This window comes from Mus musculus, chromosome 18, assembly GCF_000001635.26.
Source record: "Mus musculus strain C57BL/6J chromosome 18, GRCm38.p6 C57BL/6J".
NCBI classification, from domain to species: domain Eukaryota; kingdom Metazoa; phylum Chordata; class Mammalia; order Rodentia; family Muridae; genus Mus; species Mus musculus.
In genome coordinates this window covers 39,533,937-39,557,564 of record NC_000084.6, presented here as the reverse complement: position 1 = coordinate 39,557,564, position 23,628 = coordinate 39,533,937, and the positions used below count along the sequence as shown (strand labels likewise).

Genomic DNA, 23,628 nt, shown 5'->3' with positions numbered 1-23,628 from the left:
AAAACTGATATGAGCCAAAAAAAAAAAGGTATTCACATAACAGAAAAATCTAGGGCAGAACTAGGCCTCACCAACCTGACCGAGTCACATGCCCACCCCTGAACAGTGACTACCCTGGAAAGGATAGAAGGCATAAATTAGCAAGGTCTAAGGCAGTTACAAGCCCGTGAAGTCTGCAGAAGGAAGTGACTTCCCCTGAATGCTCACATTAAAGGAAGACTAGGAATGGCTCCCCAAAAGGAAGGAAGATATTGTTACCATTAGATAAAGGGTGAGTGGCCACCTGACACAAAGAGCAGACACCTAGGAAGCCAAGGAATTACTTAGGGTCACTAATGCATCTACTTCTAGCTGTGTCATGGAGGCATCGCCGTATGAAACTGCAGACCTTTGGGAGCAAAAGGAACAGACTACTGTTCTCCTGGGCTCTATTCACAGATCTGTTCTCCACAGAGCTCCCAAAGCTCTCTAGCTAAAATGTAAATCAAGCCACCGCTCATATGAGGAGCCCATCACTACAGCCTGCTGCCTTTCCCACAGCCTGCCACCCCCATAGCCTGAAGGATCAAATGCAAGGCCCTAAGTGGCACACAAGGCCCTCTGTGTGCTTTTGCAACTCCCTCTCCCTGGCTTTGCATTCACCCTACCAACTCAAGAGTTCCCAAGCAAGATAGAGCTCCCACTCATGCATTCATCAGGGTGAGTCCACTCATTAGGTCTTTCCTCATGCTTTTCCCTAATACAGCCCTTGCTTTTGCTCATGCACTATTTTATTTATCTGTCTGTCTGTCTGTCTGTTTGGTTTTATACAAGGTTTCATTATGTAGCTCTGGCTTTCCTGGAACTCACTGCATAGACCAGGCTAGCCTATAATCACAGAAATCTACCTGTGTCTGGGATTAAGGGCATATGCCACCACTCTGGGATTCTTGCAGTATTTATGTTGTTACTTCCTTTACCACTCCCGGTCTGATATCATCTCCAAGAAATGCTCTCCTGAGCCATGACCTTCTCTGGGCACCATAATGCCATAAACACTTATCTGTATTTACCCTTAAAATATCCCAATTACTGTTGTGCAAGTACAATCCCAGAGAACAATCATAGTAAGAATTACTTCTTAATTACATGTGCTGCCACAGGTGCCAACACACCTTCTCATTGAATGATTATTGAACTAAACAATTTTGGATCCAGTGCTCTCGTATGTAGAACAGGGCCATTGAACTACAGATGCTAAGACACTCCTAGTTATGGAAGGCCGTGGAAAGAACCATCTTATCATCAGCCAGCGACATCAGAAGAGAAGGAGACATAAAGAAAGTCAATTATGACTTGGAGGGCAGAACATAAGTTCAGACTAGGTCCCAGAAAAAGGGATGATACACTGGCCAAAGGGATATACCATAAATGGCATGTTTAGAATGGTGTGAGGTTAGCAATGTGTCAAAACAAACAAGGTGACAAAAATAGGTTTATTTTATCTCTCAGGGTAAAATAATCACAAGGATGACCTGGGCCCTTGCAGATGCCATATCCAGTATGCACTGGCCACAGAGACGGAGAGCTCTACAGTGACGTCATATCCCTCCAGACCATGAATACCGTGAATATTAGCTAGGGGTCTTCACTCACATAAATGCTATCACCAGCTTGCTTGGATTCTTGTGCTGTTCTTCTCATATTTGGTAGAGAGGGGATGTGTGTGGCCAGTGGAAAACACACTCATAAAATAGCCCTTCACCATTGCTGGGCAGCCTGGCTTCTCCATTTTGGGGGAACAAAATTGTATGTCAGTTACTTAAGGAGGGAAGAATGTAAATTAATTTTTTATGAAAAATCACTTATTTTAGGACAAAGTCTAATTAAGAGCTTTCAAAAATCCATTTGTATTGAATAAAATTAATTCTCTCTGATCTATCTGGTTGACTTCCTAAGGCTTCGGAGAGAGCTTGTTTTCAAGGGCATTATGTCATCATTTGCGTTCCTGGTCTTTGTTTTTGTTTTTTTAAACTCTAAAGAGTTTGTGCCAAAAGACGTATTTTGTCTCATGAGTGGAGTTTGCTAATACAGATGTCCTTTGCTTCATTAAATGCATTCATTTCACTTCAGCCTAGATGATGGCTGCCTGTCGTCTCTTCTAACTCGGGCATCCTGACAATTTCTTGTCGAAAATTAAAGTAATAGTCTTTCTGCGCCTGAATTGATTCTGCCCAGGTCTTGTTTCAGAAATAATAACAAAGAGAAATAATAGCCAGGGAGGCCTTGGGCTTCACAGATCCCTGCGTCGCTGGCTGGCTGGGAGCCATGATGTGAAAGTAGAGCATTTTCTTCTCTCCTCTCCATCTCTCACATGGAAGAGCAGTCACTTGAGCTCTGTCACTGGCTCTTGCGATTTTGTTGTTGCTGTTGAAAATAAATCAGTTCAGGGACTGGTAATTAAATCACCTGCTTATTACCCACCCAGACCCTACCCCTGCCGTAAAATTCACTCCAAACCAGAAACCTTTTTACCCATGGGTCTGAGAGGCAGAGTCAAGGAAACCCTAGGGTCAGCTCTTAAGATCGAAGGGAACTCTTGGAGAAGGCAAATCAAGCAAAATGGAGGTGGTGCAAGGAGCACCCATCTGTAGCAACCGAGCCCCTGTCTTCACAAGTCAGTTCTATCTGGTCCCGTGTACCAACGTGTGAGCCCAGATGCTTTCATACTCTCCAAATAGCTTCCCAGTCCTCCTCTCTGTCTGTCTCTCTTCTCCATAATGTAGCACAAAGTAATTGGCCTAGCGTGCTGGACAGAATAAGCAAGCATATGTGAGGAACGAAGTCTACATCCATCTGTACCCTTAGCCCCTCAAACAAAACCCTGTCAGCCAGTTACTTGCTTGTTGGCTAGATGACATTAGGAAGATGGAGTCCCATCGGGATGATGTACAGGCCTCTACTCTAATTAGAGAGATTCAGCCCTAAAGTTGGGCATCTGGTCTTCCAAGGCTATGTCATTCCTTTTGTTTTTTAGCCTTGTTATCTTGGCCTGAAGCATCAGATTTAGGGTTAAGATTTGGGAGGACAACATTTTGTGAACCCAGACTGCCACTATCCAGTTCTATGGTTGAGAAAGTTCCTTAAATCTTGGGGGTCTCAGGCTTCAAGCATATACATTTTCCTTCAAAGTCTCTGTCAATTGCAACTTTCTGGACTCTTTGATCTCCCTTGAATGTCTTCTCATATCCCAGAACTCTGTGATTAGTCCTTTTAAATACTTCTCAAAAGAAAGCTAAAACTGCATTAAGTGGAGATTTCTTTTTCCCTCTTTGATGACACATGCTTCCATGACAGCATCCATAGGAAATACATGATGGTATTATCAGGCTCTGACAACTACAATGTTCCCACTTTGGAGAACACAGGGTTGCTGCCGCCCCATGGGCATGCTTTGGAAATACCAGCCTGAACATATCCTTTTTCTAGTCTCACCCTGACCCTGGGCAAATTTATATATAGGAGAGCAGGGCAGGGCTTTGCCACCCAAAGAAAAAATAATATTTCCAATCTCATCTCTCTAGCTACCCTAGAAACCTTAATTAAGGTAGACCCAAGCTGTTCACTAAAATAGCTACTATTTTATCATGTAGCTCTCACATAGTGGATATGTGGATAAGTGGATAATGCATACTAAAGAACAGCTTTCAAAGACAGCATGAAAAGAAAGCGTGGACTTCGTCTTGAAAGGGTAATGTCGTGGATACATTTGATTTATATAAAATACATCACTAAAGCTAATGTCATCATCCTATTCGAGTCTACTAGCAACTATAAAATGACGTACACAGTACACACTGAGACCAAAGACACAGAGGTTTCTCCCACTACCAGCTGGTGGCAGCAACTGGAGGCACTTTATCACCATAGCTGCGCTTGCCATGAGAACCTGGATCAATAAGAAGTAGGCCTGAGGAGTGAGTCCTCCTCTGGATTGACTTTAAATGGTGACATTTCCTTGCACTAGGCAGAGAAGGGAGGCCCAACACCCAAAAAGGATAAAAGTGTTTCTCAAAGCCAAGTTACATAATTTCTTTCTTCTTCTTCTTCTTCTTCTTCTTTTTTTTTTTTTTTTTTTTTTTTTTTTTTTTTGAGTTTGACAAATTCACACTGATTTCAGCACCAGGAACTCTGCCAGCTTGGCAGTTCTATTCTGAGTTTTCTCTCTGATCTGAGGTACAAAGTTCCTGGACTGTGTAAGTTTTCCTTCCTGCTACAGGACTTCTGACCTGCTTGGAAAGGTTACAGTCGAGAACTTAAAAAACCAATGCAGTGAGATTGCAGGATAATGTAGGAGAAAGTTTGTCCAAGAGAAAACAAAACAGACCCAAAACAGCCCAGCCAGCATTTACACAAACCGAATATAAATAAATAAATAAATAAATAAATAAATAAATAAATAAATGCAAGCTTCCTTCTGCAAACTTCCTCCTAGGGGGCAATGTTCCACTCAGACACAAATTCCAACACCCTCTCTGCTTTATCTTATCAGGTGACCCAGCTTCCACTTCGGCAGCCTCCTCCTGCCTCTCCTCCTACTGTTCACCCTTGTACACGGAGCCAATCTCCTTGGCTCAGCAGCAACCTGTTTCTCTTCCTGAGACCTACTTAAATGTCAGGCCCTTGAATAGGCTTCTGACACGGTAATATGTGAATGGCTTGCTATGCTTCCGGGTTACCTGCAACTGTCGGTGCTCCTGTTGGTGGAGCTTATAGAACCCCTGACCTGTCTTAGGTAGTGGGCGAGTGTGAGAATCACCAAGGGGATGAGCAAATAAGTGTTTTGCCACTACCATCTCTGTATACAAACTGCAATTATTTTTAACAACCAATTCAAACCACTTTTCATTCCCTAAGATGGAAAAAAAAGGTCTTTGGTTTTGAACTTTGAGCCTGTAGAGGGGAGTTAAGCCCTCTGAAGACAGAGATGAGATGTGTTTATCCATGTTTACTTTGTGCTTAGTTATATTTGCTAGCAAGTGCTCAGAAGACAAGATATGGGGTAATCTAATGGTGTCAGTGACCGATGAACCATCTTGGATTCTTGATCAATTAGTTTCTTGAACACATTACTTTTATATTCTGTTATGTAGACCCTTGTTATAAATAGCATGCAGTTTTAGTTTTGAGGGGTGATAAATGTATTTATATAACTGTGGTGGTTTGAATATGCTTGGCCCATGGAAAGTGACACTATTAGGAAGTATGGACCTGTTGAAGTAGGTGTGGCCTTGTTGGATAAAGTGTGTCACTTTGGGTATGGGCTTTGAGGCCCTCCTTCTAGCTGCCTGGAATCCAGACTTCCCCTGTTTGCCTTCATAACAAGGTGTAGAACACACAGTTCCTCTGGCACCATGCCTGCCCAGATGCTAGCATACTTTTCACCATGATGATAATGGACTGGACTTCTAAACAATTAAATGTTATCCTTTATAAGAGTTGCCTTGGTCATGATGTCTCTTTTCAGCAATGGAAACCCTAACAAAGACAATAACTAATGGAATAAAAGAGTAAAATCAACTAGCTCAGATGGAGATGGAAGCTATGTCAGAGAATTTCTGAATAACCTAGAACAACCTGCTAAGAGTAGATACTGGCCATAGTGGGCTATTAGGAGATATGGACCTACATTTCCCACATTAATAAATAATCAAGAAAATGTGTGCTAGACTTAACTACAGGCCAATCTAATGGAGGCAATTCCTTAGTTAATGTTCCCTCTTCTTACAACCCTAGCTTGTGTCAACTTGTCACAAAACTAACCAGTACAAGAAGTATGCCCTAAACATTTGGTGACAAGGAATAACACTTTGATGTGAAGTAGAAAATGGCACATTATCAAAATAGTCCCCTAATCAGACAGTGGAGAGGACAGTTCACTGTTGGTAAGGAGCGTACTCTCTTTAGCAAAGAAGGATTGGTGGGATAGATCATGACAACACTGCTTTCTGCCCACTCCATTCTTGAATATACAATTCAGAGACATACTTCATGTGAAAAACCTAAATGAATGATGGAAATAGTTTTCATTCCAGAAGCATCAAAAATCAAGCACAGAACTGCATGTTTCTGCAAAGAGACCACACTAGCAGATTCTCCAAAACGTTCATTCCTTAAGAACATACACAGGCAGGAGGGAAGAGCAATGCACAGGGGCCTGAGGTACAACCACTTTCCTGACTCTCCAGTGGGTCAGCAGGGTCCACAGAAGGTCATGACATGTTTATGGGCTTCTGAGCTATTTGGGTCCTTCTAGCATATTTTGAAACCTAAAAATTTGAAAGAAAAGCTGTTTCACAGAATGGAAATTTGTGCCCTTAAAGGGACTTGGAGCCAGAGTTATGATGACTTAAAATACTTGTTTTGCAAAGAACAGCATATTTTCCCTAAATTAACAAATCCTTGCCAGCATTGCTCTAAAGTTATCCTAGAAAGTAAGAAAAAAACGTGGGGGGAGGACCCATTCTTACCAAGTAGGCGTCACTAAACCTGAAGACATCTTCAGCTCATTAATATAGCATGAAAATTGGAGAGAACTTTTGAGTATTTTGCGTTTGTCCTTTTCCACAGAAAGCGCCTCATCACTATCATCACCATCAAAGCATATTTAGTAACAGTTAGGGATACTACAGAGTAAATAGTTAAAAGCACAACTGCTCTACCTCAGCATCCAACCGGACTTCTACTCATTAGCACCTTGACTGTGGGCAAGTTAGTTAAGCCCTCTGAGAATCAGCACAACAATGCTATCTCCCAGCTTCATAGAGTTCATGTGATACTTAGATAAGCTGTGATAGATAAATGGCCATAAACTAACTTGGGGAGAAAAGGTTTATTTCACCCTATAGCATATAGCTCATTATAAAGGAAAGTCAGGGCAAGAACTCAAAGCAGGAACCTACAGGCAGGAACTAAAGCAGAGATCGTTAAGGTTTCCTGCTTACTGACTTGCTCTTCATGGCTTACTCATTCTGCTTTCTTCTACAACCCAGGACCACCTACCTGCCCAAGAGTGGCACCACCTACAAAAGAATGGCCCCGACCATATTTACTGTTAATCAAGAAAATTGACTACAGGCCAATCTGATGGAGGCATTTTCTCAAGGGAAGTTCCCTCTTCTCAAATGATCCTGGCTCCTCTTACACTGACAACAAAGCAGACAGTGTGTGCAATGTAACTGTAAAGCTTGTATTTGACTTTTTATTGTCATTGTCACTGCCAGCATCATCATCACAGAAATAAATACTTTATAAAGTTGATCATTTGAGGTGGAGCCAACATGTTTATTTACTTTTCTTTTGAGGGGAAAACTCCATCCTGTTTAGGAGAATAAAGAACTAAATAAGCTAATGTAGGCGGAGGGGAGGAGAAGGAGGAGAGGAAGATGAAGGGGAAGGGGAGGGGAAAAGATAGAAGAAGGAGGAAGCAGAAGAGGAGGGGAGAAGAGGAAGAGGAAGAGGAAGAGGAGGAGGAGGAGGAGAGGGGGAGGGGGAGGGGGAGAGGGAGGGGGAGGGGGGGAGGGGGAGGGGGAGGGGGAGGCGGAGGCGGAGGCGGAGGCGGAGGCGGAGGCGGAGGCGGAGGAGAAAGAGGAGTCAGAAACAAGCAGATGCAATGGATTCACACCGGTAATGAGTTTGCTCTCCTCTAAGCCTTAAACTCGAAAGATCCCATCTTATCAACATTTCCTTTACTGTTTTCGGGGTTTTACTTGTAAAACTCTACTTGAATTCCTTCAATTATAATTCATTTTTACCAGGCTGTCTGATGCTTTTAATCTCAGCACTCAGGTAGCAAAAGCAGGCATCTCTGTGAGTTCAAGGCCAGCCTGGCTTTCATAGTGAAACTCTCTCAAAAACAATTACAGTTCTAAGAGTCAGGTTTAATGCTATTTAACCAGGAGACTTAGTTTAAAAAGTGAGTTTTCTGAGTATAGGAAGTAAGAGAAGGATGGAGGGATAGGGATTGAGAGAGGAAGGGAGGGAGAAAGGAAAGGACAGAGGAAGGGAAGAGGAAAAAAGGGAAAGAAGGAAGAGGGGAGTAGGGAAGGAAAGAGGAATAGATGGATGGAGGGAGCCACAGAGGGAGGAAAGAGGCAGGGGGAATTTCTTCCACAGATGTACTTCTAAAAAGATTGTTACTAGAAAACAGGCTTCCTGTGGGACAACCTTTGGCAGCAGAAGATGAACCAGGCCTCCCTGCTAAGCCAATCTGGAACAGGTGCAATGACTGACAGCCCAGGCCCTGTTAACTGAGTTCTTTGTTCCCTGGGATTTCTCAGAACCTCAACACAGTATGAGGGAGCTTCAAATAAACCCTGAGCACAGAAAGCAGACAGAAAGCCTAGTTATCCAACTCTAAAGTGTCGCTTTTAAGCTTGGTTTGGCCCAGTTTACCCTTGGAAAGAGTGCGTGGGGTTATAAAAGAGGTTCTTCTGCACTGCTCTCTCTCCACGGTTAAGTTTATGTATGTTTGTCTTAAACGCACATGATGGAATGAGACTGGAGTTCTAGTAGAACTTTTTTAATAGTTCAGCCACTCCAGATTAAATTGTCAAGACTTTTTTGTATAGAAATTATCAGTATGTAATTGCAGAATGCTACCTCAGCATCATTGACTCTTTACTCACAGAGAAAAGCTGTTAAATACAGAGCTTCAGCCCCAACCCAGACACCCTGAGCTCAGACTTCTAGAGTGGAGGTTGTAGGAAGAGTTCTATATACTCACAAGACCCCAGCTAACAGTAAAGCGCAGTCATGTTTTGACTCTTGCCTAGATGACTTTGATGAGACAGTGGTTCTGTCTCCCAGAACTCTAAACGGGAAGAGGCATGGTAGACATAGGAAGAGGTGAGGGATGCTACATGTATCCCCTTACTCATCACATTCCAAGACTGACATCTGCACATGTGCAAATGGGTCAGCAAACATTTGTTGAGTGCCTGGGAGGTGTGCTAGGTGGCTGGCACAAAGCAGAAGAGTCCTCAAGCCTGCCCAGCTGTAATGTGTGTTTTATGGTGTCATTAAGGAAGTACAGTGCGGGCACGAGGGGGTGGGGGGAAGGCACTGACTCTGCTGGGAGAAGAGTGGGGCAGCACAGAGGACTGTACATAGGATGGAACCCAGAACTACTTCTTGATACAGAAAGTTGAGGGAGGACTGTTCAAAGGTAGTGAGATTCTTGGAAATTTTTGATATCTTTCCAAAATGACTAAAAGCTCTTGGAATCTTGACATTCTCAAGTGTAAAATGGAAAGATTCTATTTCCAACTGAGAGGATATAGGCTTCATATTCTGGAATGAGAAACCACATTAGTGCATAAACCTTGGTTTCTCTTTTTTTAGTACTCATTTCCTTTTCATGTATGTGTGTATGTATGTCCACCACATATGCACAGGAATCTGTGGGGGCCAGAAGAGGGCAGTGGATGCCTCAGGACTGAACTTACAGGTGGTTGTTTAGTGACCTTGTGGGTGCTACAAATCGCATCCTCAAGAGCAGGAAGCATTCTTAACCATTACGACGTCGTCTTAGCTCCTAGGTCTTGGTTTCTAAAGAAAATTCTCCAATAAAAAGGCCAGGGCTCTCAGGAGAAACAGGTCATCCTAGGATTGAGATAATGATATGCAAGATGAATCTGCTAAAGACACACCAAAATCAAAGTTAATATTTTCCTATGACCAAAATTCTAATAGTTTCAATAAAGTAGTATAAAATATTCCAAGCTATGAAATATCTTTCACAACCCATGCATATCTAAATAATGAGATAGTAAACAAGTGAAGAAAGACAATGCTCCCATGCAGAACTGTAAATAGTTCATGCTATCAAAGAGATAAATCCACACTTCTAAGAATGGCTATACCTAGGGACTTTCAAAGACAAATAGGTCATGGTAGCTATAGGTAAGTCAACCAATGATCTTCACTAATATCACCAGTGAAGATCCATGTTGGAAGTACTGATGGCAGCTGTGTGGTAAAAGAACCCTCTCTGTCGTCTGCCTAAAATATATGACCTAATTATGAACACGAGGAAAGCAGTAGTCAAGTCCTGAGGGATGGTCTACAAAAGACCTCGCCAACTCTCAAAATTGTGAAAGAAGAAGATGTCTGAAAACTGTCACAGCCAAGCGATGTCCAAGTAGACATGACAACTAAATGCAATATGACTTTCAAGATCTACTTCTGGAATGGAGAAGGAACACTAGGTAAAGAAACAAGAAAAATGTATGAACTTCTGCCAATGTTAGTTGTGCATGTTGAATTATTAATATGTCAAATGTACCATATTAATGTAACTATTGATATTATATCAATATTGTTTGTATTTATTAATAATATTGATATATGATAATGATATTGTAACAGGGGAGACTAGGAATAGAGTGCTTGGAACTCTTACAGTAATGTTTAATGTAAACATTCTAGAACTACAAGTTTATTTTCTAAAATGATCATACCTGCTTCATTGCCTTTCATGGTTACCATTAGTGACATGTGTGTAAATGTACCTTCTAAACTATGATGTGTACCTCAAATGTAAGAGATTAAGGGCTGCCTTAATTTAGGGGGCTGGAGATATAGCTAGGTGGGTAGGTGCTTGTTTGCCTAGCATGCATGAAGTCCTTGGTTCACTTCCTAGCACTCTTCAAACGGAGTACCAAGGATACCACTTGTGATCCCAGCACTCAACACTCGGGAGGCAAGATTAGGAGGATCAGAAGTCAAGACTATCCTCAGCTATCTAAAGAGTTTGAGGCCAGCCTGGAATAAATGAGACTTTGGAAGAAAAAAAAACAGAAATAATTAATTTTATTCACTTGCTAAAGATTTATTATCTTTTTAATTGTGTGTATATGGGTGTGGGTATGGGTGAGGGCAGATGTCCCCAGAGTATGGAAGGCAGCATCATATCCCCTGGACTTAGAGGGGGTTATGAGCCACACAATGTGTATGTTCTGACCTGAACCCTTGACCGCTGCAGGAACAGTATGGGCTCCTCTCTGAACCTAAATATTTTTATTCAAATACTTTTTTTTGTTTCTAAGTTTTTAGTTTACTAAATTTTATTTAAATATTTGAATCATCCATCATATGAAATCAGTATATATCATCTATGACCTGACAATTGTGTGACCCCAAAACTTTCCTAGGGTTTTGGATTTGACTCTGAAGATAATGAGCAATTAAAATTGCTCAGCAGAAAATCAACCTGATTAGAGCTGAGATTTAGGCTGAAGGCTAGAATCATAGAAGCCAGGACTATCTGGGAAGAGATGCTAAGACAGGGCAGAGAGGAGAAGAAAGAATCAAAGGACAACCCTTGAGTCCCTGCTCACAAGGGTGAATTCTTTCCTTGTTATCCAAATCAGGAGCTTGCAACTTAGACTTTCTAATGATAATGTCAGCTTGATATCATTTTAATATTTTTGCAACTATTTATTTATTTGCTATAAGTCTAGGTAAATACACATGCATGTGCCACAGGGCATATATGGTCAGAAGACAACTCTCAATAGTTGGGTCCTGGCCATCAAATTGAGGTCATTAGGCGTGACAATCGCCTTTACATTCTGTGGTGTCTCCCTGGTTTTCATCTTACTGCTTTTAAGAACAATTCACTGATTGAATAAGCATTCATAATGCTTTTCAGCTTATTAAATCACTTACAAATACATAAACCACACAGATCCTCCTTGCTCATTCAATGTATCTGTTTGATTTTGAAGTTTTATCCATGTCATGGCAAGCTAGCACAAGTTAGTGAGTGATTGCTTGCCTCCGTATCCCTTTCTATATCACGGACATCTAGTGGGTCTCTTCAACATTCCTCAAGAAAGTTATCACACATAGTGAAATACATACATTTCTCCTTATATTCATCCTTATATTTATACTTCTTATCCCCATGAGAAGCACTAGATCATTACTAACCTGATCATTTGGGCATGTCTTTCTCCAGTAACCTCCCTCATGCATAAAGGCATCTCTTCTGGTCTCTGGGTATTTTATCCTAATACACAGTGCATATGCAGCAAGTATTAGACATTCTTAACATCACTGCCATGCCAGTTTCTCCAAATTGGCAGTCCGAATGAACTGGGTCTACTCAGTTTCAGCTGCCCTGGAAGACCACCATTTGGAATGCTCTCTAATGGTCTGCCAAAGTTAATTCTAGTGCTCTCCAGAAAGCCCACTTTTTATGTCACATTATCTCAAATATACCCTCTAACTTTCTTTCATCAAAGTCTTTTTAGCTGGCTCCTGTGTGGCATTGACAGACAAACTGACAGTAATTTGATGCTGGGAATATGACTCAAGGTTTTACTGGGCCCTGCTGTTACTTTCTTAGAGGTGACCTTAGTTACTTTTCCACTGCTGTGATAAAATGCCATTGCCACAACAGCCTATAAAAGGAAGCATCGGTGTAGGGTTTGTGATTCCAGAAGCATAAGAGTCCCTCATCATCATGGTGGGAAAATGTGGCAGCTAGTACCAGTCATGGCAGCAGGAACAGTTGAGAGCTAGAATCTTGATCCATAAGTAGGAAACACAGAGACACAGAAATCTGAGAGACAGAAAGACTGAGAGAACTAGAATTAATGTGAATCGTTTAAAACTTCAAAGTCCACCCCTAGTAACTCACTTCCTCCAGCAAGGACATACCTCCTAAGCTTCACCAAACAGCCACCAACTAGGGACCAACAATTTAAAGGTCCCAACTATGGGATACATTTCATTGAAACAATCACAGAAGCTGTGAGCAGCTGAAGGCAAAGCCCTATCCTAGACCTCCTCATGGGGCTTGGGCTCCAGCTGGACCCCACTGGAAGCTGATTGTGATGATGAGACGTCTGGAAAGCATTGCTTCTCCCTGGGGTCCACAGTTTCTGGTGGAGCTCATCTGGGTAAACCTGATGACATGAGCCACTCCTAACAACCTTGTGTGTTTTTACAACAGCTGAAGCTATTTTCTTCCCTACTCCACCATTCCAGGAATCTATCTGTAGACTTTTGAAGACAAGAACCATCTAATAATGAGTGATTTCACTGTTCTATTTTTGGCACCTAGGAAGATTTTTTTTTTTTTTAGGTCACTGCTACAGGGAAGTTCTCAAGTGCAAGTTTGGAAGTGCCAGCCTTTGACAATCATCATCTTGCCCTTCTAGAGCAAAGGGATTCACCAGCAGGAACCAGGCTGAAGGCAGGATGAAAGTTTCGCTACCTTTCCTATAAAATGGGCCCTAGGGTGTGTGCCCAAGATTCCTGTGATAAGAACTCAAGAAGTCAAATGCAAAAACTGATAAGTGATTGTCCGTCTCCACGTGTCCCCCTGCTCAGCCCACATACTCCTTCCCTTTCTTTGACTTGACTGTCCCCACATTAGTCCCTGAAACCCAGACTTCTCCCTCAGATCTGCCTGCCACCTCCTCCTCCTTCTTCTTCTCCTCCTCCTCCTCCTCCTTCTTCTTCATGCTCACGAGCTTCCTAGAAATCCTCTGGACTTTCATCTACCCAGGGCCGGCATTCCTACCCTGTTACTGCACTTCCTCCTACAGTCTAGAGTCAGCTCCTACTAACCCATGTTCAGTGACTGAGACTTACTGGGTTCTTCATTTACACTGCTCCTTCTGCTTGGCTATTCCTTCTCCTGATCTTCACCAAGATGCCTGCCAGTCCCCACCTAGGGTGGAGAGCCTTGAGTACACAGTGTATCCTATGCTGAATCATCCTGTATCGCCCTCCAATGTGGTTTTCTTATGTTTCCTAGAAGCTGCACCTAGCTATACTCTTAGCCAGGTACTGTCTTCAATCCACGATTAATCAGATGCAGTGTAACAGAGGCTAAGAGCACAGATTCTCAGAACCAGATTGCCTAGGGCTGTTTCTGGGATGGGGCACTTCCTATATTTGAAGTAGAGCAAGCTCCTTGCCTCTTCATCTCCTTATCTGTGAATTTCAGAGAATAAAACCTGAGATTTTCAAAACTTAAATATCTATCGCTAAGTGAGAGAAGCCTCTCTGAAAGATTATATACCATAAGATTTCAACCATATCCCATTCTGGAAAAAAAGCAACTGTTGAGAGATCCAAAAGATCATCACTTTCTAGAGACTAGAACAGGGCAGTAAAGATGCTCTGCTTGATACTGTAGAGGTATACATATCATTATACATACTTTCAAGAACATACAATGTGCCAAGAGTGCATCCTAGAGTAAATTGCAGACTCTGGGTAATTATGACATTTCAAGGTATGTAATTCACCACTCTGGCAACAGAAGTTGACAAAGGAAGATACTAGACCCAAGGATATATAAAATATAGCTGTACTTTCCTGCCAAATGTGCTGTGAAACTCAAACTACTTAAAAAAATGAATTGTAATAAATGAAACACTCTGTGTGATGATTTGAAAATTTGTATATAAGTACTTTGATGCCCTTTCCTTCAAAAATTACAGGCTAACTCTCTTCCCCTATGCTTGCTGACCTCCTTCTGAGCTCCTTCTGGTCAACAGACTGTCACAGAGGTGACACTGCAAATTCCTGCTTCCCATTTTCTTTTGAATCACTCACTTACCAGTGGCTATGTTTGAGAGAATAAGCAACACTATGCAGAGGCCCCTGTGACAAGAAAATAAGCCATTCAGGAGATAACTAATGCAGATTAAATGAGATATTTGTATGGAGTTCTAAGGTGGGTGAATAATAATAAAGTCATAGCTTTTGATGTTGTTTTGAAATATTTTAAACATACAGGAAAGCTGATGTTTAATATCCATAACCTTGATGCTTATCTCTATCAATAATAGATTAACATGTATGCCTCATATTGTAAAGTTTACAGTATTTATTTACTGGGTGTTTACATGCGTGCCTGTGCATGCGCATGAGTATAAGGGTGGGCATGGGCCAGCTTGCAGGAGTCAGTTCTCTCCTCCTACCATGTTGGTCCCCAGGATCAAACTCAGGTTTTAAGGTTTAGCAGCAAGCACGTTTGTGTTACCTGAAGCATCTCACCAACTCTACATTTTTTAGAGGTTTTAGAAACTAAATGTTACATACAGATAGAGCTAAAGCCCTATGTATCCTTCCCACATCCCATTTCTACTGTGTCTTCATAGCAGTCAATAAAATCCTAGATTTTAACCTACATTTTTAAATTTTTAGTTCATATTCTAAAATTTTATTTAAGTGGTATAATCCAGTCTTCAATCCTTTTTGAGTTGCATTTTTCCAACACTGGTATGTATTTAATATCTCTCAATGTTGGAATAGGTAATTTGAGCTAGCTCATATTCACCATTATGTCAGATTTGCATTATTAAATATTTATTAATTTTTTCATCCCACTCTCTGGAAGCATTTATATTGAGTTCAAGGTCAGAGACACGAGACAACTCAAAGATCTGTTCATAGAGGAAGTATATAGCAGAAGTATAAACAAACGGACATGATTAGGCTAAAGTCCCATAGAAGATACAGGGAAACAGGACTTCAAAAGAGATTAGAGTAGTCTCACTGGCCAGTTAGTGTGGGCTGCTGTGTTCTTTCCATTTGCTTTCTTCAGACTTATCTGTGCAAAGACATCTATTGCAGGAGTTTCTTCTGGGGATGTCTGCTCTTGCCTCACTGTCCAGTAAGGCAACCTACGACTAAGTTTTGACCAATCTCGGTACACTTCTTGGTGCACCATGATTAACTCAGGGAAGAGCATGTGACCAAAGCTCAGCCAATCAGAATCTAGCCATTTTCCCACAGGGAAAATAATGGAAGTTGAGAGTCTGCGGAAAAACACCTCTTCCGTCCTGTAGGGAGTGTAAGCGGGCTCAGAGGGAGCAGCAGTAACAAGCAGAAATTACAAAAGCAAAAGAAAGTGCAGAGAGAAGCATCCTTTGATCGCCTACCTCTCTCACTTAAGAAACTGCCATTTTCTTTTTTTTATAAGCTGATATAGCCATTTTATATAATTATTTATTTATTTTGTTTTTGATTTTTTTTATTAGATATTTTCTTTATTTACATTTCAAATGCTATCCCAAAAGTTCCCTATACCCTCCCCCTGCCCTGCTCCCCTACCCACACACTCCCACTTCTTGGCCCTGGCGTTCCCCGGTACTGGGGCATATAACGTTTGCAATACCAAGGGGCCTCTCTTCCCAATGATGGCCGACTAGGCCATCTTCTGCTACATATGCAGCTAGAGACACGAGTTCTGGGGGTACTGGTTAGTTCATATTGTTGTTCCTCCTATAGGGTTGCAGACCCCTTCAGCTCCTTGGGTACTGTCTCTAGCTCCTCCATTGGGGGCCATGTGTTCCATCTTATAGATGACTGGGAGCATAAGGAGTTACAGAGACAAAGTTTGGAGCTAAGACGAAAGGATGAACCATCCCGAGACTACCCCACCCGGGAATCCATCCCATAATCAGCCACCAAACCCAGACACTATTGCATATGCCAGCAAGATTTTGCTGAAGGGACCCTGATATAGCTGTCTCGTATGAGGCTATGCCAATGCCTGGCAAATACAGAAGTGGAAAACGCCATTTTCAATGCGTTTTCGTCTTAAGCCAGTCTGGCTTGTTTTTCTATAACTTGCAAAGGTCTTCCTCTAAGCTCATCCTCCTTCATAGTGGGCTACAGCTGCACGCCAGAGATCCCAAGTGAGTGTGTAATTGGAAATGATCATTTATCTCAGCAAAACCATAAAAATGCCTCTAACCTAAGCTTAATGAAGGGACTGAGGTTTGCTCTGCTCAAACCTTTAACGTGCTAACCTGCTTGAGGTTACCATACCATACCCTAACCTGTCATCCATGCTTCCAATAATTAGTCAGCATGGCTCTTATGTCAGGTAGATGCTATATTGCAACAAGAGTATCAAAGGCATGGTGGGAGTAGGAGTTTTCTAGGTATTTAGTATGAGATAGTATAATATTAATTCTCAATAGATGGCCACTAATAAACTATGCATTCTAGTTCCCAGAGGAAAGGCTGAAGAGTGAATAGGGGAGTTAAATGAATAATTTTAAAATATTTGATTAGGCCAATGGGAAACAGGAAAGAATAACTAGAGGAAGACAGAGAGAAAGACACAGGGAAAAAAGAATGACAAGATAATAGATGTACTCACAGTCTTCTCAACAATTACGCAAAAAACAAATAGGTGGGGCATTGAAAAGGCAGTGATTTTTTTTAAAGCAGCTATAAGTAAAACTGGTCTGCAAAACATATGCTTTACTCATAGGATAGTGTTAAAAGCACAACAGTTAGAAAAAAAACTACTGTGTAAGTCATGTACTTAAGGAAGTAAGTGTGGCTGAAGTCATGTCAGAGATGATTCAACAGGGTGTGCTATCAGGGAGAAGGTCAGGTATTTCAAAAAGACTAAAGGGCCTTCTCTCCAAGAGGACACAGCAAGTTTAAAATAAGTTTAAAATGAAGGAATCGAATGCTTCTAGAAGTAAAGAAAAATTGAGCAAATTTATAATTAAAGTTGGAAATCATCTAAGCTCCCTCTCAGTAATTGACAAAACATGTAGGCAAGCAGACAGCAATGGATAGAAGAAATCATTATATAGAATATTCAAACACAATTAATCACCTTGACCTATACAATACTTATAGACAAGATGAACCATTGCAGAAATATATTCTTTTCAGGTGTGTATGGTAGAGATGTTACACAGGGATATAACCTACACTGTTCAATATAATTGCAAAAGATTGAAACCATTCATAACATATTCCCTGTTACAATGGAATCAAATTAGAACTCAATGGCCAACAATAGCTAGAAGATCCTAAAGTATTTTAGAACTAAGCAGTGCTTTTTTAAGTAACACATGGAATAAGGAAGACATTATAGAGGAAATTAGGAACCATTCCAAAATAAAGATGGTGAAAATGTAACTAAAGCAGCAGAGAATAGAATTCATGAATTTAAATGTTTACATTAGCATTAAAAAGCTTAAAAATGAGCAATCTATTTCTACCTTAAGAAGCCATAATGAGGGTCTGGGGAGGAGGATCAGTGTTAACCCTGGGGTTCACAAGAGCAAAACCAGTCCCTCAATTTTGAGCCAAATTTGAAGGAAGCTTTAATTAAATACTTACCAGAAAAAACATGGGCTCTGGACAGGTCCACCCCTGGGTTTCCAGTGAGTGGTAATACATGTTGTAGGGGAATTTTAAGGACAGAAATATGAAGCCACCACATTTCCCATGTAACATTGTTATTTTCCAAGAACTACAACTCCCAGCATTCCAGGAAGTTACTTGTTTTGGGGGCAGGTGGGGCTTACTGATTAACTTTGGCTCTTACATCATGTGCGTGAAGCATGAAGGAACATGAAGAAGATTCTGAGGCATGAAAACCTGAATTCCATGCCCAGAGCCCACATAGAATTTAGTAGTGGTGGAGTGATTATAGTCCTTGTTTAGGGGAGGCAGGGATAGATGAATCAACAGAAATCATTGGGCAGCCAAAATAGCTTAGTTGGCAAGCTTCAAGCCAATGAGAGATACTGTCTCAAAAAATGAGGTGGGCAGCTTCTGATGATTGACACTGGAGTTTAACCTCTGGCCTCTACAAGCACATACTTCCTTGCATATGTGGACCCTATACTTCCAAATACCACTAGGTATGATGGCCTAAGCTTGTCATCCTAGTTTCAGGCCAGTGTGAGCTACACAGCAAGACTTTGTCTCAAAACGCAGAGCAAACTAGAAACAACAAAACCTTTTTAAAATCAGCAGCTGGAAGGTAAATAAATAGCTTTTAAAACACTCTGCCTATATTCTGAGTCCTCTGAAAACAGAGACAAGCTTAGGAGTTCAAGTCCAGTCTAGGCTTTAAAAGAAGAACACAAAGCTAGCCTGGGCTGCCCAACATCCTATCTCAAAGTTAAACAACAAGCAAGTTATGAAAGAAAACCAAAATGAGATGAGCAAAATTCAAAGATATGCATGATAGCACGCTAGTGCCCGTGTGAAGATCAGAGTACAACTTAAGGTAGTTGGTTCTCTACCTGTGGGGTCAGAAGTCAGGTTTTCGGGCTTGGTGGCAAATGCCTTTATCTTCTGAGCCATCCTCTGCCCTCTTTTTTTTTTTAATATTTTTTATTATTATGCATTTTCCTCAATTACATTTAGAATGCTATCCTAAAAATCCCCCATACCCTCCCCCCCACTTCCCTACCCACCCATTCCCATTTTTTGGCCCTGGCGTTCCCCTGTACTGGGGCATATAAAGTTTGCAAGTCCAATGGGCCTCTCTTTCCAGTGATGGCCGACTAAGCCATCTTCTGATACATATGCAGCTAGAGACACGAGCTCTGGGGGTACTGGTTAGTTCATAATGTTGTTGCACCTACAGGGTTGCAGATATCTTTAGCTCCTTGGATACTTTCTCTAGCTCCTCCATTGGGGGCCCTGTGCTCCATCCAATAGCTGACTGTGAGCATCTACTTATGTGTTTGCTAGGCCCCGGCCTAGTCTCACAAGAGACAGCTATATCAGGGTCCTTTCAGCACAATCTTGCTAGTGTATGCAATGGTGTCAGCATTTGGATGCTGATTATGGGGTGGATCCCTGGATATGGCAGTCTCTACATGGTCCATCCTTTCGTCTCAGCTCCAAACTTTGTCTCTGTAACTCCTTCCATGGGTGATTGTTTCCAATTCTAAAAAGGGACAAAGTGTCCACACTTTGGTCTTCATTCTTCTTCAGTTTCATGTGTTTTGCAAATTGTATCTTATACGTCTTCCAGACAGATGACAAACATGCAGCCATACAATCGTTGCCAACTACAACACAGAATAATTACTCTCAGGATTCCTGTAGAATTTTCTTGTAGCTCGCACAAGGAAATCGCATCTTTGTTAATGTGGTCCTGATGCTTTTGGGATTCATTCTCCTTTAGGGTTTGTTTGTTTGTTTGTTTGTTTGTTATTAAGTAAGATTCTGTTATATGGCATGCTAGTGTTTTTGTTGTTTGTTGATATTTTTCTTTCTGTCAACTTGATGCAAACTAGAGTCACCTGACAAGAAAGAGTATCGATTGAGGAGTTGTTTCTCTCAACTCTGTTCTCTCGGCCTAGGAACGCAGCCGAGGGATATTTTCTTAATTAATGATTGATATGGGTAGGCCCAGCCCATTGTCGGTGGTGCCAACCTTGTGCGAGAAGTTCCAGGCTGTATAAGAAAGCAATCTAATCAAATGATGGGAAGCAAGATAATAAAGTGGTATTCGTCTGTGGCCTTTGCCTCTGTGCCCGCCTCTGAGTTCCTACCTTTGGCTTCCCTCCATGACGGACTGGAATCTGTAAGTGAACTGAACCCTTTCCGCCTACTAATTGAATTAGGTCAGTATTTTAACACATTAGTAGAGGAGCAAACTAGGGCAATGGATGTCCAACAATTTGCTCATCCAGTCACAGGTGGTAAACATTAGTCTTGGGTTTAAGCCTTATGAATAATACGCTATGAACATTTTCATACAGGCTATCATTTCGGTAACTCGTTTGGTTTTATTGCCTTGTCTTGTCTAAAATGTCTTTAAAACCTTGAACAAAGTAACACTACTATTTCTCAATGTAATGGTCTATCAAAAATGTTGTCTTATATGGATACATATTTTATTATGTTAATGAAAATAACATATTTTTAAGTTATACATAGTTACATAAGGTCATTTTTTCACAAATATACCTTGAATATATTCCCCTACCCTTACCATGAAAAAACAGGCCATATTAGTTGGGGTTCTCTAAAGGAATAGAACCAATAGAATGTGTTATATACATACATACAGACATACATACATACATACAGACAGACAGACAGACATGAAATGTATTTATTGAAGTGACTTATAGCCTCTGGTCTGGTTAATCCAACAGTGGCTGTCTCTAGATGGAAAGGCCAAAATCTAGTAATTGTTCCATCCACAAGGCTGGGTATTTCAGCTGGTCTTCAGTCTACCTTACACTCCTGAAGAAGTAGGTCCAAATACCAGAAAAGCATGTCTCAGCTACAGGATAGATGAACTTGCCAGTGAGAGTGAGGAGAAGCAGGAAAAAGAAGTTTCCTTTTGCCGTGTCCTTTTCTATGGGTGGCCACCAGATAGGATGGCCCAGATTTAGGGTGAGTCTCCCACCTCAAATGATCCAGTCAAGAAATTCCTCATAAGCACGCCCAGCCATTTGGGTTTTAGTTGATTCCAGATGTAGTCAAGTTGACAATCAAGGCTGGCATCACACAGGCATTCATGTGGATCTGTGCCGATTTTCTGTTTGCTTAATTACCCAGGAGTGGTACTGTTAGATTGCATAGTAAGCTTTGTTAAGCTTTATAAGAAGTGAACACTCTTCCAAAATGGGGGTGTCAGTTTGCATTCCCATCAGTAATATCTCCCAGTCCAGATGAGCCTAGTCCTTGCTAATATTTGAGATTTTCAGCTCATAAAATTGTCATGCTAGTATGTAATTGCATCTTATTTTTTTGTGTGTTTCCTAATGAATAGTGATGGTGAGTTTTTCAAATTGCCATATTTATCAAAACAAAGGGCTTATTTTATAAAAATCTTAATAAAACTGATAAAATACTAGAAAGACTATTAAATAACAAAGAGAATATAAACCACCAATATCAAGGATGAAAGATAATATAGCATTATATTAAAATGAAGATGGGAAAATACACAACTCTATGCCAATAGTATTTGATGTCTTGTTTTAACTGGACAAATTCTCCATGTAGCTTATACAAACTGACATGGGCAAAATAGAAGATGAGAATGTTATCTAGGTACAGCAACTCAAGCCTGTGATCCCAGCATTTTGGAGGTAGAGGCAAGAGGAACAGCCATTCAGGGTCATCCTTGGCTACATAGTAAGTCTGGGTTCAACCTGTGTTGCCTGAGATACATCTACTGGAAAAAAAAATATGATTACAACTTCTAGAAAAGCCAGTCAAACTGGGTAAGAAAAATCATAAAGGTAGATTGCTGGGATGAAAAGGGCCTGTACTGGCAGTTGGAACCTTTGAATTGTCTCCGACAAGTGGCTAGCCATTTCTGGATCCGCAAGCAGGTAAATGGGAGTGTCTGTTTCCCAACAACCTTACCAGAGAATCAGTGATGGGGCACTTTTGTTCTTCCCAGGACGATATGAAGAAAGCAGCAACTCAGTGTAGCTCTTCCTCAGAGTGAAGCCGAGACTCTCACGTTTCGGTGTGATTGACAGCCCTCTCACGGCCACTTCTGCTGGGCTTTCGATGTTTTCTCCTCAGAGTCAGTCATCCTCACATACCAGAGACGTAAACACATTCTAACATGAATCAGTGACTAGGATGTTTTTCTGGAGTATTGTTTATACTTACCTCCACATGCACTCGTTACGGTGCAAAGCTGTTAGAAATGTTTAGATTTTATTAAGCCTTCATGAATTCTAGATTCTGAGGCATTTCAGTTTTATTGTTGTTTTTATTGCTTGTTTTTTGGTTTTGTTTTGAATTGGATACAAAATTGTAAGCTAGATCACATTTCAAAAAGATGGACGATTTCCATTTAATATCTGAACTTTTAGGAGTACTGAGAGACAGGTGTGGCGATTTGAATTGAGCCTGATTTAACTGACACATTTTGGATGCTTGGGAAAGCTCTGGGTCCTCTCCGGGGATCACCCTCTTCTCCTTGTACCATGGATGCTGGGGTCCTGAACTCAGGTCTGCAAGGTTGTGTGGCAAACTATGATGAATGAGTCATTTCCCTGCCCCCAAGGTTGTCTTATGCTTCTATCCCTTTTGTTTTCCAGTCAAAATAATATTTATAATCCGATAGTTGCCCAGAGCACTTGTTAGCCTTCTGTTATAATGCTGCCGCCACCCCCACCAGAACTGTTTAAGAAGTCCAAATGAGACTGTGCCTTATTTTAAGAAGCACAGACAGACAGACCCACCCACGGCCCTGCTCGGTGAAGATAGTGGGTAGACAGTATGGGGGAAGGAGAGTGTGACTCTCTTTAGCACTCAAAATAATTGACATGGAGCGAGACGTGAAGATGACAGACTTTCGTCCTTTCAGTGTAACTGGGGTAAATTATATATACCAGTCAGAAAACCCGGTGTGACATTACCATGTGACCCAAAGTTCCATCTTTTTTTCCATATGAAAGAGGGACAATAATGTGGCAATAGCCAGAAAACCTTCCAGAGAAATCAAGAATAGGGCATATTGTCTGGGGCTCCTGGATTCCATCCAGAAGAAATTTGACACTAACAGCAGAAAGAGAAATAACTTAAAAGTCATCCAAGCCTAGAGTGAAAGTTAACTGACATAATCTTCCCTCTCTTATAAGTGAGAAAGAGAAAAGAAGGCCAGCAGTAGCAGGAGACAAAAGGGTTCTGAGGTCTTGAAGTATGTTTAGCTGAAAGCAATGGGGGAGCTCCAGGATGCTCTGCGCTGTCCGGAGCACATGCTCCCTGGACCACTCATTGATCCTGCCCCTGGGTACACACGCTCCACACTGAAAGAAAGAACACTCCAACCTGCCTCACCCTCACCCACCGTTCTCTATCCCCATC

The 23,628-nt window shown here is 41.4% G+C and overlaps 1 long non-coding RNA gene across 1 annotated transcript; it reads right to left on the bottom strand.

Annotated features, from left to right (window-relative positions):
• Window positions 1-1,461: 1,461 nt before the first annotated feature.
• On the bottom strand, window positions 1,462-18,196 carry Gm30909. The gene is made up of 2 exons (XR_386181.2): window positions 18,160-18,196; window positions 1,462-2,406 (listed from the first exon to the last, which is right to left on the bottom strand). It is a non-coding gene; the product is annotated as a predicted gene, 30909 (long non-coding RNA).
• Between the last annotated feature and the right edge of the window lie 5,432 nt (window positions 18,197-23,628).